The 16,408-nt window shown below is 44.1% G+C and overlaps 1 non-coding gene across 1 annotated transcript; it reads left to right on the forward strand.

The window, feature by feature from the left end:
- Nucleotides 1–11,653: 11,653 nt before the first annotated feature.
- LOC123414326 lies at nt 11,654–11,850 on the forward strand. The gene has a single exon (XR_006614324.1). It is a non-coding gene; the product is annotated as a U2 spliceosomal RNA (small nuclear RNA).
- Nucleotides 11,851–16,408: the final 4,558 nt, after the last annotated feature.

Genomic DNA, 16,408 nt, shown 5'->3' on the forward strand with positions numbered 1-16,408 from the left:
CTTGCTTGAGCATGAAAATGATATGCTTATGGATGACAGGGATGAGATAGATAGAGTTGTTTTAGAACAATATCCTATCCTTAAGAATAACTTGCCTGTTGAAAATCTTGGAGATCCACCCCCAGCAAAGGGTGATCCTGTATTCGAGCTTAAACAGTTGCCAGATACTCTTAAGTATGCTTATCTTGATGAAAAAGAGATATATCCTGTTATTATTAGTGCTAGCCTCTCAGAGCATGAAGAAAAGAAGTTACTAAAACTCTGAGGAAGCACCGTGCTGCTATAGGATATACTCTTGATGATCTTAAGGGCATTAGTCCCACTCTATGCCAGCACAAGATTAAAACCGATCCTGATTCCAAACCAGTTGTTGATCATCAACGGAGATTAAATCCTAAGATGAAAGAGGTAGTAAGAAAAGAAATACTAAAGCTCCTGGAAGCAGGTATTATCTATCCTTTTGCTCATAGTGATTGGGTGAGTCCGGTGCATTGCGTCCCTAAGAAGGGAGGTATTACCGTTGTCCCTAATGATAAGGAAGGATTGATCCTACAAAGTATTATTATTGGCTATAGGATGGTGATTGATTTTAGGAAATTGAATAAAGCCACTAGGAAAGATCATTACCCTTTGCTTTTTATCGACCAAATGCTAGAAACATTGTCTAAACACACACACTTCTGCTTTCTAGATGGTTATTCTGGTTTCTCCCAAATACCAGTTGCACAATCTGTTCAGGAGAAAACCACTTTCACCTGCCCTTTCGGTACCTTTGCTTATAGACGTATGCCTTTTGGCTTATGTAATGCACCTGTTACCTTTCAAAGATGTGTGATGGCTATATTCTCTGACTTTTGTGAAAAGATTGTTGAGGTTTTCATGGATGACTTCTCTGTTTACCGATCTTCTTTTGATGATTTCCTCAGCAACCTTGATCGAGTCTTGCAGAGACGTAAAGACACCAACCTTGTCTTGAATTGGGAGAAGTGCCACTTTATGGTTAATGAAGGCATCGTCTTAGGACATAAAATTTCTGAAAAAGGCATTGAAGTCGATAAAGCTAAGGTTGATGCAATCGAGAAAATGCCATGCCCCACAGATATCAAAGGTATAAGAAGTTTCCTCTATCATGCTGGTTTCTATAGAAGGTTTATTAAAGACTTCTCTAAGATTTCTAGGCCTCTTACCAATCTCTTGCAAAAAGATATTCCTTTTGTTTTTGACGATGAATGTGAGGAAGCCTTCGAAATACTTAAGAAGGCCTTGATAACTGCGCCTATTGTTCAACCACCTGATTGGAACCTACCTTTTGAAATCATGTGTGATGCTAGTGATTATGCTGTTGGTGTTGTTCTAGGACAAAGAGTTGATAAGAAGTTGAATGTTATTCACTATGCTAGTAAAACTCTAGACAGTGCCCAAAGAAACTATGCTACTACTGAAAAGGAATTTTTAGCAGTCGTGTTTGCATGTGAAAAGTTTAGATCTTACATAGTTGATTCCAAAATCACTATTCACACCGATCACGCTGCTATTAAGTACCTCATGGAAAAGAAAGACGCTAAACCTAGACTTATCAGATGGGTTCTCTTGCTACAAGAATTTGATTTGCATGTTGACGACAAAAAGGGTGCTGATAACCCAGTAGCAGATAACTTGTCTAGGTTGGAGAATGTTCTTGATGACCCACAACCTATTGATGATAGGTTTCCTCTTGAGCAATTGAATGTCGTCAATGCTTCACGTAGTGCACCGTGGTATGCTGATTATGCAAATTATATCGTTGCCAAATATATACCACCTAGTTTCACATACCAGCAAAAGAAATAAAATCTTCTTTGATTTGAGACATTACTTTTGGGATGATCCTCACCTTTATAAGGAAGGAGTAGATGGTGTTATTAGACGTTGTGTACCTGAACATGAACAGGGACAGATCCTACAAAAGTGTCACTCCGAGGCTTACGGAGGACACCATGCGGGAGATAAAACTGCACACAAGGTATTGCAATCAGGTTTCTATTGGCCCACTCTCTTCATGGGTGCCCGTAAGTTTGTCTTGTCTTGTGACGAATGTCAAAGAATTTGTAATATCGGTAAACGTTAGGAAATGACTATGAACTATTTACTTGTCATTGAACCCTTTGATGTTCGGGGCTTTGATTATATGGGATCTTTTCTAAAATCCAACGGGTATACTCATATCCTAGTTGTTGTTGATTACATCACTAAGTGGGTAGAAGTTATCCCAACTAGTAGTGCTGATCACAACACCTCTATCAGGATGCTTAAAGAAGTTATTTTCCCTAGATTTGGAGTCCCTAGATATCTAATGACCGACGGTGGTTCACATTTCATTCATGGTGCTTTCCGTAAAACGCTTGCTAAGTATGATGTCAGTCATAGAATTGTGTCTCCCTATCATCCTCAGTCGAGTGGTCAAGTAGAGCTAAGCAATAGAGAGATTAAACTAATTCTGCAAAAGACTGTTAACAGGTCTAGAAAGAATTGGTCTAAGAAGCTCGATGATGCACTGTGGGCTTATAGAACTGCCTATAAGAATCCCATGGGCATGTCTCCGTACAAAATGGTTTACGGTAAAGCATGTCATTTACCTCTTGAGCTAGAGAACAAGGCTTATTGGGCAATCAAAGAGCTCTACTTTGTTTTCAAACTTGCTGGTGAGAAGAGGTTATTTGACATTAGCTCGCTTGATGAATGGAGAACTCAGGCATATGAAAATGCCAAGTTGTTCAAAGAAAAGGTTAAGCTGTGGCATGAAAAAAGGATACAAAAGCGTGAGTTCAATGTAGGTGATTATGTCTTGCTATATAATTCTCGTTTAAGATTTTTTGCAGGCAAGCTTCACTCCAAGTGGGAAGGTCCTTACATTGTTGAGGAAGTATATCATTCCGGTGCCATCAGGATCAACAACACGAAAGGTAATTTTCCGAGAGTCGTAAATGGGCAGAGAATCAAGCATTATATCTCAGGTACTCCCATAAATGTTGAAAGCAATATTATCAATACCATAACTCCGGAGGAGTACATAAGGGATATTTATCAACCTGTTTCAGACTCCGAAAACGAAAAGGTATGTGATTCGGTAAGTAAACAGACTCCAAAACTTTTCCAGTAGGAATTTTCCTCCGTTTTGGAATTTTTGAAAAAATAGAAAAATTTAAAGCAGTCCGGAAAAAAGCACGAGGAGGCGACAAGCCTGCCAGGCGCGGGCCACCCCCCTGGCCGCGCCTGGGGGGGCTTGTGGCCACCTCGTGTGCCTCCCAGACTCCATTTTCTTGCGGAGTACTCCTTGTCGGAAAAAAATCATTATATATTCTCCCGAAAGGTCTGACCCTTGTATCACGCAAATTTTTCTCTGTTTTCGTTTCGAGCCTGTTTTCTCCTGCAGATTTAGAGAAAGTATGTCATCTCAAGAATCTGTCGGGGAGAACAATTTCCCCCGAGTCTATGAAGAAGTAGGTGCTGATCTGAAAAGAGTGGAAGTCACGGAAGCCAAGGGCATAACTAAGGAGAAGAATCACGCGTGGGACGAAGTGCAATATGTGTTCAACAAGGAAGAAGTTGAAGAAGTGGATTTCCTTCAACCCTACCTCCACCTACTATCTCCATCCTTGATTTAACTCTTGACGTTTTGTGAAACAACTCGTGTTCGCAATACTTATCTCACTCGTGAAGTTGTTTGCTGGAGAAACATATCACAGAGCTCCATGGTATAAATCAGAGATTGATGGCCCTCTTGGAATCAAATGACAAAACAACTCCACCACCATCACCTCCAAAGGAAGACAACTAAGCATGGGTATGGGCAATCCCCTTGGCTGGTTCCAAGCTTGGGGAAGTTGCCCCGACATCGTATCACCATCACATCTTTTGCCTTTACCTTTGTTTTAGTTTGTTCCTTTTTGGTTTTATCTTTCTCTAGTAGAATAAAGTCCTTAGTGTTTTAGGCTTGAGTTTTGCTTTGTGTCACCCCTGATGTATTCGAGTTCGTGAGTCATATAATAAAGAGTGTCTTAGTTAAGGGCCTTGCCTCATGCCATGATCAAAAGAATGATAAAAGAACAAAAGCATGAAAGAACATGTAATGATCTTATGGGAAGTGATGCCATCACATATAAAAAGAATGTTGATTGAAACTGGCTGAGGGTGGACAAACATAGACCTTGGTCATTGTTGAAATAAATATGAAGTAATAAAGAAGGAGAGGTTCAGATATAAATATACCATCCTTGACACCATCTATGATTGTGAACACTCACTAAACTATTACATGCTTAGAAGTAGATGTTGGACAAAGAAGACAACATAATGGATTATGTTTGCTTGGTTCCGAACAATGTTATATGATTAGAGATCCATTAGCATGTGACGATTGCTTCCACCTCATATTAGCCAAAACGTCCACACTAAGTAGAGATACTACTTGTGCATCCATAAACCTTCAACCCAGTTTTGCCACGAGAGTCCACCATACCTACCTATGGATTAAATAAGATCCCTCAAGTAAGTTGCCATCGGTCCAAGCAATAAAAATTGCTCCCTAATATGTATGATCTATTAGTATGTCGAAAATAAGCTTTGTACGAACCTGTGATGAGGAAGACATAAAAGCGATAGACTGCATAATAAAGTTCTTTATCACAGGAGGCAATATAAAGTGACGTTCCTTCACACTAAGAGTACACACATTCAAACCTCAAAAGTGCATGACAACCTCTGCTTCCCTCTGCGAAGGGCCTATCTCGTACCTTTACTTTTTGCCCTTGAAAGAGTCATGGTGATCTACACCAATTCCTTAGTTCGCCTTTATCTTGGCTAACGTCATATGCTAGGGAAAGATCTATATTCATATGTCATCTTTGAAGTAAGTATTCATGAATTATTATTGTTGACATTACCCTTGAGGTAAATAGTCGGGAGACGAAACTATAAGCCCCTATCTTTCTGTGTGTTCGACTGAAACTTTGATCTCATGAGTACCACGTGAGTTGTAGCAATTGTAGAAGACAAAAGGATGATTGAGTATGTGGATTTTCTTTACAAGCTCTTATTTGACTCTTTCCGATGTTATGATAAATTGCAATTGATTCAATGACTAAAGGCTATCGGTTGTTAATTCTCGGTAAGGTTCTTGATCCATACTTTACTCTGTGAAGGAATTATTACTTTAGCATGAGAGATTATATGTTGGTATGGCTGTTCTAACTATGATCATGATGCTTGCATGTTCGTATCTTGTTTTGTCGACACCTCTCTCTCTAAACATGTGGGCATATTTATTGATCTCGGTTTTCGCTTGAGGACAAGCGAGGTCTAAGCTTGGGGGAGTTGATACGTCCATTTTGCATCATTCTTTCATGTTGATATTTATCGCTTTTTGGGCTGTTATTCCACTTCACGGTACAATACTTATGCCTTTTCTCTCTTATTTTGCAAGGTTTACATGTGGAATTCCAGCCTGAAAAAGAAGCAAGTTTGAGATAACTATTCTACGCAACTCCAAAAGCTGTGAAAATCAACGAGGATTTATTTGGACATTTATAAAAAATACTAGGCCGAAGAAGTACGAGAGGGGCGCCAGCAGGAAGCCACAAGTCTGCTTGGCGCGGCCTCCCCCCTGGTCGCGCCTAGGCAGCTTGTGGGCTCCCACTTGGCCCTCTGGCCCCCTCTTTTGCTACAAGAAGGGTTTCGTTCCAGAAAAAAATCAAGAGGAGGCTTTTCGGGGGATTCGCCGCCGCCACGAGGCGGAACTTGAGCAGAACCAGTCTAGAGCTCCGGCAGGACGATCCTGCCGGGGAAACTTCCCTCCCGGAGGGGGAAATCGTCGCCATCGTCATCACCAACACTCCTCTCATCGGAGGGGACTCGTCACCATCAGCATCTTCATCAACACCATCTCATCTCCAAACCCTAGTTCATCTCTTGTAACCAATCTCCGTCTCGCGACTCCGATTGGTACTTGTAAGGTTGCTAGTAGTGTTAATTACTCTTTGTAGTTGATGCTAGTTGGATTACTTGGTGGAAGATTATATGTTCAGATCTTTGATGCTACTCATTACCTCTCTGTTCATGAATATTATTATGCTTTGTGAGTAGTCACTTTGTTCCTCGGGACATGGGATAAGTCATGCTATAAGTAGTCATGTGAATTTGCTATTCGTTCGATATTTTGATGTGTTGTATGTTGTTTCTCCTCTAGTGGTGTTATGCGAACGTCGACTAGATAACACTTCACCATTATTTGGGCCTAGAGGAAGGCATTGAGAAGTAGTAAGTAGATGATGGGTTGCTAGAGTGACAGAAGCTTAAACCCTAGTTTATGCGTTGCTTCGTAAGGGGCTGATTTGGATCCACTAGTTTAATGCTATGGTTAGACTTTGTCTTAATTCTTCTTTCGTAGTTCTGGATGCTTGCGAGAGGGGTTAATCATAAGTGGGATGCTTGTCTAAGTAAGGACAGTACCCAAGCGCCGGTCTACCCACATATCAAACTATCAAAGTAGCGAACGCGAATCGTATGAACATGATGAAACCTAGCTTGACAGAAATGCCCATGTGTCCTCGGGAGCGCTTTACCTCCTATAAGAGTTCGTCCTGGCTTGTCCCTTGCTACAAAAGGGATTGGGGCACTTTGCTGCACCTTTGTTACCGTTGTTACTTGCCACTAGCTGCGAATCATCTTGTCACACAACTACTTGTTACCGATAATTTCAGTGCTTGCAGAGAATTCCTTGCTGAAAACCACTTGTCAGATCCTTCCACTCCTCATTGGGTTCGACACTCTTACTTATCGAGAGGACTACGATAGATCCCCTACACTTGTGGGTCATTAGTGCACGGCGCAGGCATGTGCTCCCTTCCGAGCGCGCGAGCATCCACCCGCTCCTCCGATGCGATTTTGTGCATCCACTGAAGGTAGTCGATGTGCTCGTCCGTGATCACGGAGCCCTCCCACGAATCGGCGACCGACACGGCCATCTTCGCATTTGTCGATGATGGCGCGACAAAGAAGAAGATGGAGACGCGGCCACCCAGCGGGTCCATCGAGAGGAAGCGCTACGGGCATGTGGAGAAAGGAGGGGTGGCGGTGAGCGTTGCAGGCATGAGGAGGAAGGAAGGACGAGATGAAGGGCGGCGTGACGCTGGCGCAAGGTGGGAGGCGAGGAGCGGGAGAAGAGTGCCTCTGGCCTCAACCTCTCCTCCTCCTCCCCTTATAACGGCTAGGAAGACCTGGGGCGTGGGATCAGTTACGCCCACGCCCACACTAACTCGAGGCGCGCGGAACCCCAATTGAAGCCCCGCGCCCGCACAAGATCCTGCTCGCGGGTCAAGGCCTAGCGGGCTCGGCCTGCGACGGTGTCCCCTCGCATGCATGGTGGCGGGCCCGTCCCCCTAAACGGGCCACACGTGGCGCCTGACGGTCGACACTTGACCTGAAGCGGCGTCGCGAGACCCAAGGCGCCAGGGCGCGGCCGACCGGCCACCACTCAGCTCTTCATGTCGGTCACTCGTGCTCCACATTTCACCCGTCCGCGCCCAGCTGGCTCATCGACTTCAGCGACATTTATCTCTAGGGGGAAGCCGCTGGCCCCCTCGTCTGGAGGCCTGCAGACCCCAACGGCTTCGGGGGCTACCAATAGGGATATGACCCCTCAGTATGCCAAAGCGGAGGAAACCCAAGTCCAAGACATTTGGGGGCCGACTGGCAATTGGCGGCCCGTCCGGCCGCCGCATCGCTTACTTGCTCGTGACATCTCGCCAGTTCGGCTCACCCCAATGGCAGTCGACGGGTCAGCGCCCGTCCCATCCACCCGTACTGACGTATGGTGATAAGGCTAGACCCCGATGAGAGGCCTGGGCGGCTACAGAACGCGTTGACATGCCCCGTGTGGCTACATGCCTCCATGACATGAGTAGAGGAAGGCTACCGAACCCCGGTCACCGTTGAGGCTGACCGGGTGAGCCGGCCCTGTAGCAGGCGTGCGTCTACCTACTCCTTGACGGCGGAGCATGTTGGCCACTGTGGCGCATGACCTCCGGGCCCCGCGCTAGACGTGACCCGACAATCGGCGGGTCCCACGATCAGGTTGAGAGGCTGGGGTCCGCCCCTTCTTTTCCCCATTATTGTAACTACCTGGTTGCACTATAAAACCGAGTGTGAGCCCCTAGAGAAAGGGCATGGCTCGCTAGCAAACACTTGACACACACCATAAAGGGAGCATGGTCGACAGAGCTCCATCTTCCTCCCCACGAACAGCTCAAGGAGCACCCCGTATAGTGACCACCTATAGTCACTCTGGCACGACTAGGGTTTTACCTTCTTCGGAGGGTCGTGAACCTGGGTAGAACCGCATCATGTGTCTGACGTCCTCACCCGTTCCTAAACGTCGTTGGCGTCCGTCGGCCCCAAACCACGATCTAAGCCATCCCGTGTCATGTGTCGCGGAAATACCGCGACTATACTTGAAAACATTTTGAATTCGCGAACATTTTTTGAATCGCCATGTACTTATTTCGTATTGGCGAATATTTTTTGAATCCTCACGAACTTATTTCATATTCGCACAAATCGTCATAGTTTTTCCGGCCGTTCACATGGCTCCCTCTCGGGTAGCAGCACACTAGGAGGGCCCCGAACCTGTGTAGATCGTGCGTCTTGCATCGCTAGTTACCAATCCCGTTCGCGAAGCCCGCTGGTGTCCATTCGGTCCCAACCACTCTCGATAAGCCTACCCATGGCATCAGTCATGAGAAAACGACGAAAAAAATAAAGAAACATAATATTTCTCAATTTATTAAAAACAGTGTATTCTTTGAAAAAATTAGTGAATGCCATTGTGTTATTCGTATGTCATCCTCGAAGCAGAAGGAGTTAAGTATTCGGTGCTAGGCAATGACATGCAAATAGGTTAGAGCCTAATTTGCGCGGCGGCGGCGTTTTAATGAAGGCAACGGTGTCGTTCCAGCGAATAAGGTATCCACGGCTCCCCCCATTTAAAGAAGGCTGCTCGCAACGGAGTTGAGGAGTTGGCGTCATGTGTCTCTTCTGGGTCGCTTGAACCATCAAGGTTAGGGTTTTCGAATGTGGTAGCGACGGCCGCCTTATCTTGGAATTGTGTCCTACGGCCTCGTTGTCTTGATCGTGCATGCTGCAGCGCTGTCTTGGAGTCTTGAAGGTTTATTTAGGATGAAGCGGGCCAGCGTTTGTCATCTCTTCAAGATACGACGACGACTGCCTGAGTAGGGTTGGTTCGGCGCATGTCAAGTGGATGGCGTTGACAGTTCGAGTGCTCTTATGCATCTTGGTCAGTTGAAGATGACGAATGTGGAGTCCAACGGGCACGGGGTTGCTCCCCGACCGACGAGCCACATCGGAGAAAGTTCTGCCAATCACAGCGGACGAGTTCATCAACTCACAAAGCGTCTTTGTTGGTGATAGTGCTTCTTCGAATGAGGGTATGAAGATTTGTCGTCTTTCTTATCTCCGACGACGCTGCCATGGTTGTGGAGATTGACGGCAGTTGGCAACCTTCACAAGCACCTTCAAGGTTGCGATTGCAATTTAACTCATTTCAAGGTGTTTTAGGCAAACGTGCCACGACATATGTCCTCACTTTGTCTAGTTTGGGACTGTATGTGTTATAACTTTGACAAATATTGAAAGACGTGGTTACTGATTTTTAAAAAAGTTCATCACACGGACCAAGAAGTGTATTATAATCCGTACCAAATTAACAAGAGTGTTCGTCCTTGTGTGCTCATGGTACCATGTACGTTCTTTTCGAGTAGACCCGTCACAATTACGTTAGTGCGCCAGGGATCGATTTAGAGTTGCATTGAGTTACCCATCACGACCTTCTAACGTTGTATGTGTGATGCTGACACACGCGACTAATTTCGTCTTTTCCTCGCCGCCCACCTCAAGTGCATGCCGCCTTTGCGATATACCATGCGAATATGTTTAAGCATGAGAAACATCTCTGACTTCGATCAACCCTGTAGATGTCTGAAACTGTGGCGTGAGCGAGGATGATATTGTGAGCGATAATGTAAGGTCGGTGCCGGAGCTCCCTTGTTTGCAGCAGACGTGGCGAAGCATGGAGCAGTGGACACAAACGCCTTGAGGTGTGATGACACTTCGGACCTTTTTTTCTTTTCGGCATTTGCCATGTTGTCGCCCCGACCGAGTTGTTCTCTTCTTCTTTTCTTTCTCCTTTGTTGTGTTCACTGGTGTGATCTATTGCCTCTCATCTTTGTATCCCCGATACCTCTTCTTAATGAATGAAAGAAGCGTTGATACATTTCGTAAAAAAAAGAGAAGTATATTTTGTTCAAAGCCGCAGGTACTTCTTCATGGTTATTATCAATTTTCTCAAGGTATAATGAATAGCGTTACCAAATATGATCAATTTAGTCTTTTCCTCGCGGCCTAGTTCAAGTGCATGCAGCCTTTGCAATATACCATGCAAATATGTTTAAGCAGGCGAAACATCTCCGTCTTCTCAAATGATGCACGTGACCATGTTGCCGTTGCAACATGTTCAAGCAATACACGAGCATTATTCTCGAATGGTTGAACATATTTTTCATTCACAAGCATTTTTTGAATTCATTAACAATATTACAATTCGTCAAACTTTTTTGTATATGTGAATATTTTCTCTCAAATACTTGAATATATTTTGCATTCGCAAACTGTTCTTAATTCGCCACCAACATGTTTCGAATTTGTCAGCATTTTTTATAGTCGTGAACATTTTCTTCAATCTACAAACATTTTCTCAAGACATTAACAATTTTTATTTTGCAAACATTTCATTGAATATGTGAAGATTTTCTGAATTTCGTAGTATTTTCTAAATTTTCCGTGAACACTTTTTGAATTCACTATGAAAAGTTATCAAATTCTTGAACGTTTTCAAATCTTCTGCAAACATATTTCCAATTCTCAAACATTTTTTAATTTATTAACAATATTTGAGTTTGGATTTTTTTAATATAGGAACGTTTTTTTCTAGAATACTTAAAAACATTTTAAATTCATGAACATTTTTTAAATCGCCATGAACTTATTTCGTATTTGTGAATATTTTTTGAATCGCCGCAAACTTATTTCATATTCGCACAAATCACACGAATTTCACAGATTTTCCGGCCGTTCACCTCGCTCCCTCTCGCGTAGCAGCACACTAGGAAACAGATTCCTTGTCAACAAAGCACGTCATGGGCAGAAAATCACTAAGTTATCCATCTTCATTTGACCACTGCTTGGTGTATGTACTCGTGTAATGCACGCGCACGGCAAATAAATTTGTCACAAGATTAATGGAAGAGACAAGCTGAAAATTTAACGTATATTATGAGCCTCACACAGCGACAGGGAATTGGCCGTACCATGCATTTCAAACTGCTACAGAGGAAAACGGAACGGGAACGATGGAATCACAGGCCGTAACTCGATAAGGCCTGCGATGGGCTCTCGAATTTGGACCAAGCTAGCAGCGCGTGGGTGCTGGACTGCGGGCGGGACAGCAGACGAGGAAGGAAGCAGGCAGTACCACCTCGCGGACGAAGGAGGAGCGCAGAGGGAGGCTTGCTATAAAAGGAGACCCGCCTCAGCGTTGCAACTCATACCTTTCTCGGCCTTTTGGCTAAGATCTAGTGTAGTATATGTTCTTATCAGTTTAATATCTGATATGTGGGCCATGTGCCCACAACGATATTAAATTTATTTTTTATGGGGGAGGGCCCACCACAGTAGCTTGCTGCTGGGGTCCACACGCCTCGCCAGGGCGTTGCACTGCTGCCTTGGCCTGGCGCACCCCAACCAAGGCCCTATTTGGATACCAGGGTTAGAGTTGAGCTATCTAATTCTTAAAAATCCAAACAGGTAGGGTTAGATCATCCAAAAACTCTAACCCACCCAAAAGGTGCTAAAAATCCAAACAGGTAGGGTTAGATGCATCTAACCCACCCAAAAACTCTAACCACCCAAGAGGTGCTTTTTTGGGTTAGAGTTAGGTGGGGACAAAAAAAATAACCCACCCAAGAGGTGCTTTTTTGGGTTAGAGTTAGGTGGGGACAAAAAAAAAATTACTCCTTACCGCACACATCCGCACCGGATCCTCTCGGTCGCCCTTGCTCGTCAACGTCCCAGCCGCGCGGCACCCGGAGGTATGTATGTGTGCGTGTGTGTCTTTTTTGACGTTTTTGTGCTGAATTTTTTTCCTCTGATAGTGTTCGTGTGACCCAGCTGCAATGGACGGAGAAGACTTCGATTTGTGGAGTTCGCAGCCGTCGGCAAGCGGCCCAGCTACCCGTGCCGGTCTCGACCTCAACTCTCAAGCTTCGGCGTCGGAGGGGTTCCCGGGGCTTGGGATGTACGGAGCTTTTCTCCAGAGCGACGATGAGCTCCTCCCTGGACGAGGCAGGGCCACCAGACTCCCTCCCTATCGGCCACCGCGTACCGGAGACGGATGGGCGAACCCGTCGGCACCCTTGGCCCGGCAACTGAACTTCGGCGGCTCTTCGTCGACGGCAGCCGGTCGCGGAGGAGGAAGCAGTGGCGGTGGCGTTCGGCAGCGCGCCAACTCGGAGGCCGCAGCACCTGGCCGCCGTAACCAGCGTACCAGCCGTGGCGGCCAGCGTGTACCACCTTCACGGGCACCGCGGAGTGTCGTCCGTGGGCAAGCATCCGGCTCCGAGGCTCCCTTCGACATTGATGATGAAGAATTGGAGGACGATGTTGAAGAGTTAGCAAGCTTCGGAGGTCCACCGGTGAGCCAAAAGAATCGAGCCCAATGGAATGATGTTAATAGTGCTTCCTTATTAGAATTGTGCATCGAGCAACGTACAGCAGGAACGTATAATGGTACACTGATAAATGTTGAAGGGTACCAAGCCGTTATCGACGGCTTACTTGCTAGAAGGGGGTTGCTATATACACGTTTGCAGGTGAAGAATCAGATAGTCGTACTCAAGAACATATACTCTTTCTGGCGATACATGCAAGTGCATACAGGTTTGGGGAGAAAGCCAGATGGAACCATTGATGCTGACTCTGAATTCTGGATAACACACACAGAGGTACACATATCTTAACTAGTGTGCTCTCATATCTTAACTAGTTTTACTTGAATTGTGAAGTGTGCTCTCATATCTTAACTAGTTTTGCTTTTCTACTTTCATGCAGAAAAAACCATATCTAAGGAAGTTGCAGTGGGGTCCTCCAGCAAATGAGGAGTTGCTTGAACAATTGTTCAGAGGTTACATTGTGGATGGAAGCACTGCCTTTGTGCCTGGAGATGATTATGGTCAGAATCAAGGGCAAGATTTAGGGGCAGAAGAGGAAGAGGAGTTTCAAGTAACACCTACAAGTGCAAGCAACCAAAGGAGCCAGAGATGCAAGAGGTCATCAAGCACTTCAAGCACTATGACCAGTCCAGTGAAGAAGAGCAAGAGCCCAATGGTGAAGATTGTGAAGGACATAACTAGTACCTTCAAGGAGTCTGTCGCAGCCAACACTGAGCAAATGCAGATACGTGCAAATGAGAAGGCTGCATTTTCTGTGAAGAGGTGTCAGGAGTTGGCATTTGAGTGTGGCATTGAGCAAACAGTTGACTCCGTCTATGCTATGTCCAAGATGTTTGAAACGGAGTACCAAAGGGAGTTCTTTTGTGGCCTATTAACTCACGAGCTTAGGTTGGGTTACTTCAAGAAATGGTGCAGGGACAACAATCTGGAGTAGTTTTTTATGGCCCACTATTATGTTATGAACCTATTATGTTATGTTATGAACCAATATGTTATGTTATGTTATGAACCTATTATGTTATGCTATGAACCAATATGTTATGTTATGTTATGAACCTATTATGTTATGTTATGAACCAATTGTGCGTACATATTATGTTATGTTATGTTATATTATGCGCGTACATATTCTGTTATATTATGCGCGTACATATTATGTTATATCATGTTATATTATGCGCGTACATATTCTGTTCCATGTGTTGACAATTTGGTACATGTATTGAAGCAGGAAGAAGATCATGACGCCATGGCTGAGGAAGAAGCATATGTTGGAGGTAACACAAGTGAGGATGAGATCATATCCATGTGCCGCAACAATTTGGTGCAGTCCGAAAATTTAATCTTGCAGTTGACTCCTATCTTGGGTATGTACTCTGATAACTACTTTGTGAAACTACCTAAGAGGGTCAGTGGAGATTCCGGTTTGGATTGGGTGAAGGACACACTAGCCCGGGATACCCAATGCTATAACATGTTTAGGGTTGAGAGAGCTTTGTTTAACAGGCTGCATAATACTTTGGTGCAATCATATGGCGTGAAGTCAACTACACGAATGACATCTGTAGAGGCTTTAGCTATGTTTTTATGGATTGTTGGAGCACCACAGTGAGTTAGACAAGCAGAGAATCGTTTTAGGAGGTCCATGGAGACAGTAAGTAGGACATTTAATAGAGTTTTGACATGCCTCCTTAGGTTAGCACATGACATAATTGTACCTAAGGACCCAACATTTTCAGAGGTGCACCCAAACTTAGAAAATCCATCATTCTGGCCACACTTCAATGACTGCATAGGAGCTATAGATGGGACACATGTGAATGTTGTGGTGGATAAGAATAAGAGGATTCCATACTTGAACAGGCACAACGAAACCAGTCAAAATGTGCTTGCTGTTTGTGATTTCGACATGAGATTTACATTTGTGATGTCGGGATGGCCTGGTTCAGCACATGACATGAGAGTTTTCAAAGATGCCATAACTACTCATCATCACAAATTTCCACATCCACCACCAGGTTTGCTAGTTGAACCATCTTGCAACATTTTTTTTACAATTACACTTGTTCATCTTAGTATCATTGTGTTCCTTTCACATTATGCAGGGAAGTATTATGTGGTTGATGCGGGGTACCCAAACCGGCCAGGCTACCTTTCACCATACAGATGTACAAGGTATCATGTGCAGCAATGGCAAAACGGACCGCCGCCGCAAGGTTTGAAGGAAACCTTCAACCATGCACATGCCAAAGTTAGGAATGTCGTTGAGCGATCATTTGGAGTGTTGAAGATGAAATTTAGGATTTTGTTGAACATGCCAATATTTGCACAGGATAAGCAAACTAGAATTATCGTTGCTTGTATGGCTCTTCATAATTTCATTCGTCAGAGCAGAATTGCGGATAGGGAATTTGATGCCTGTGATGCCGACGAAAATTATAACCCAATGCCGGATTCTTCTGCATCTGCATGGCCAGAAGACGAACCTCTTGTTGAAGATGTTAACATGAATGCCTTCCGTGATGAGTTAGCCCATGCTTTGTTTCATGGAATGTAATATTTTTTCAAACTTCGATTGACGACTTGTATGTTTAAGTGAGACATCAAATTTGTACGAACAAATTATTTTTTATCATCTTTTTTATACTTCATTTGTGAGCGAGAGCAGGCCACACAACGATCGGCCACACCAAATCCGGCAGTGAATATGGACAAAAGTAACCAAATGATTGAGAAATGACATTTATTGCCAATCTAACCCTCTCATCCAAACACCTTTTCGGTTAGAGTTAGTTTAGGGTTAGTTGAGGGTTAGAATCTAACTCTAACCTCTAACCCGGTTAGAGTATCCAAACAGGGCCCAAGTCTTGAGCTAAAACATTTTGTGAAGTTCAGTTTGAGCTGTGTAAATACCGGCATTTTAGTGAACTACTAAGATCTATGTAGTCAGAGCTTCAAACTACAGGCGAAGGAATCCGTCGTTTCATTATTATTTCCCATATTGAATTCGTTGCACTACTAACAAGGGATGGAACTGTCCAAGATACTTTGGTACCCATTGTTTTTAGGGACAAGAGGCTTATATTTCTTGATGAGAAAATACAGGATTTGTGAAGAGTTCTTGATTGGGAACAGCTAGTTAAGCACAGTTATTGCATTATACTCGTTCCTAAATATAAATCTTTGTAGAGGTTTCACTATGGGACTACATACGGATATATATACCGTTACTAAATATAAATCTTTGTAGAGGTTTCACTATGGGACTACATACGGATATATATAGACGTATTTTAGAGTATAGATTCACTTATTTTGCTCCGTATGTAGCACCTTAGTGAAATCTCTGAAAAGACTTGTATTTAGGAACGGAGGGAGTACATATCATTACTTGAGTAGACCTGGATTCATAGAATTTACTAGAGAAATATTCAGTCATGATGCCTCGAGTTAATTTACAGAAATCCAAATGCAAATTACACCATAAATTTCACTCTGCATGTTGCTAACGTGATGGTTTCCTTATCGCCAATTGGATTCCCATTTGCGAAGGCTCACAGTGTACACAATAT

Source organism: Hordeum vulgare, chromosome 7H (assembly GCF_904849725.1).
Source record: "Hordeum vulgare subsp. vulgare chromosome 7H, MorexV3_pseudomolecules_assembly, whole genome shotgun sequence".
Lineage (NCBI taxonomy): Eukaryota > Viridiplantae > Streptophyta > Magnoliopsida > Poales > Poaceae > Hordeum > Hordeum vulgare.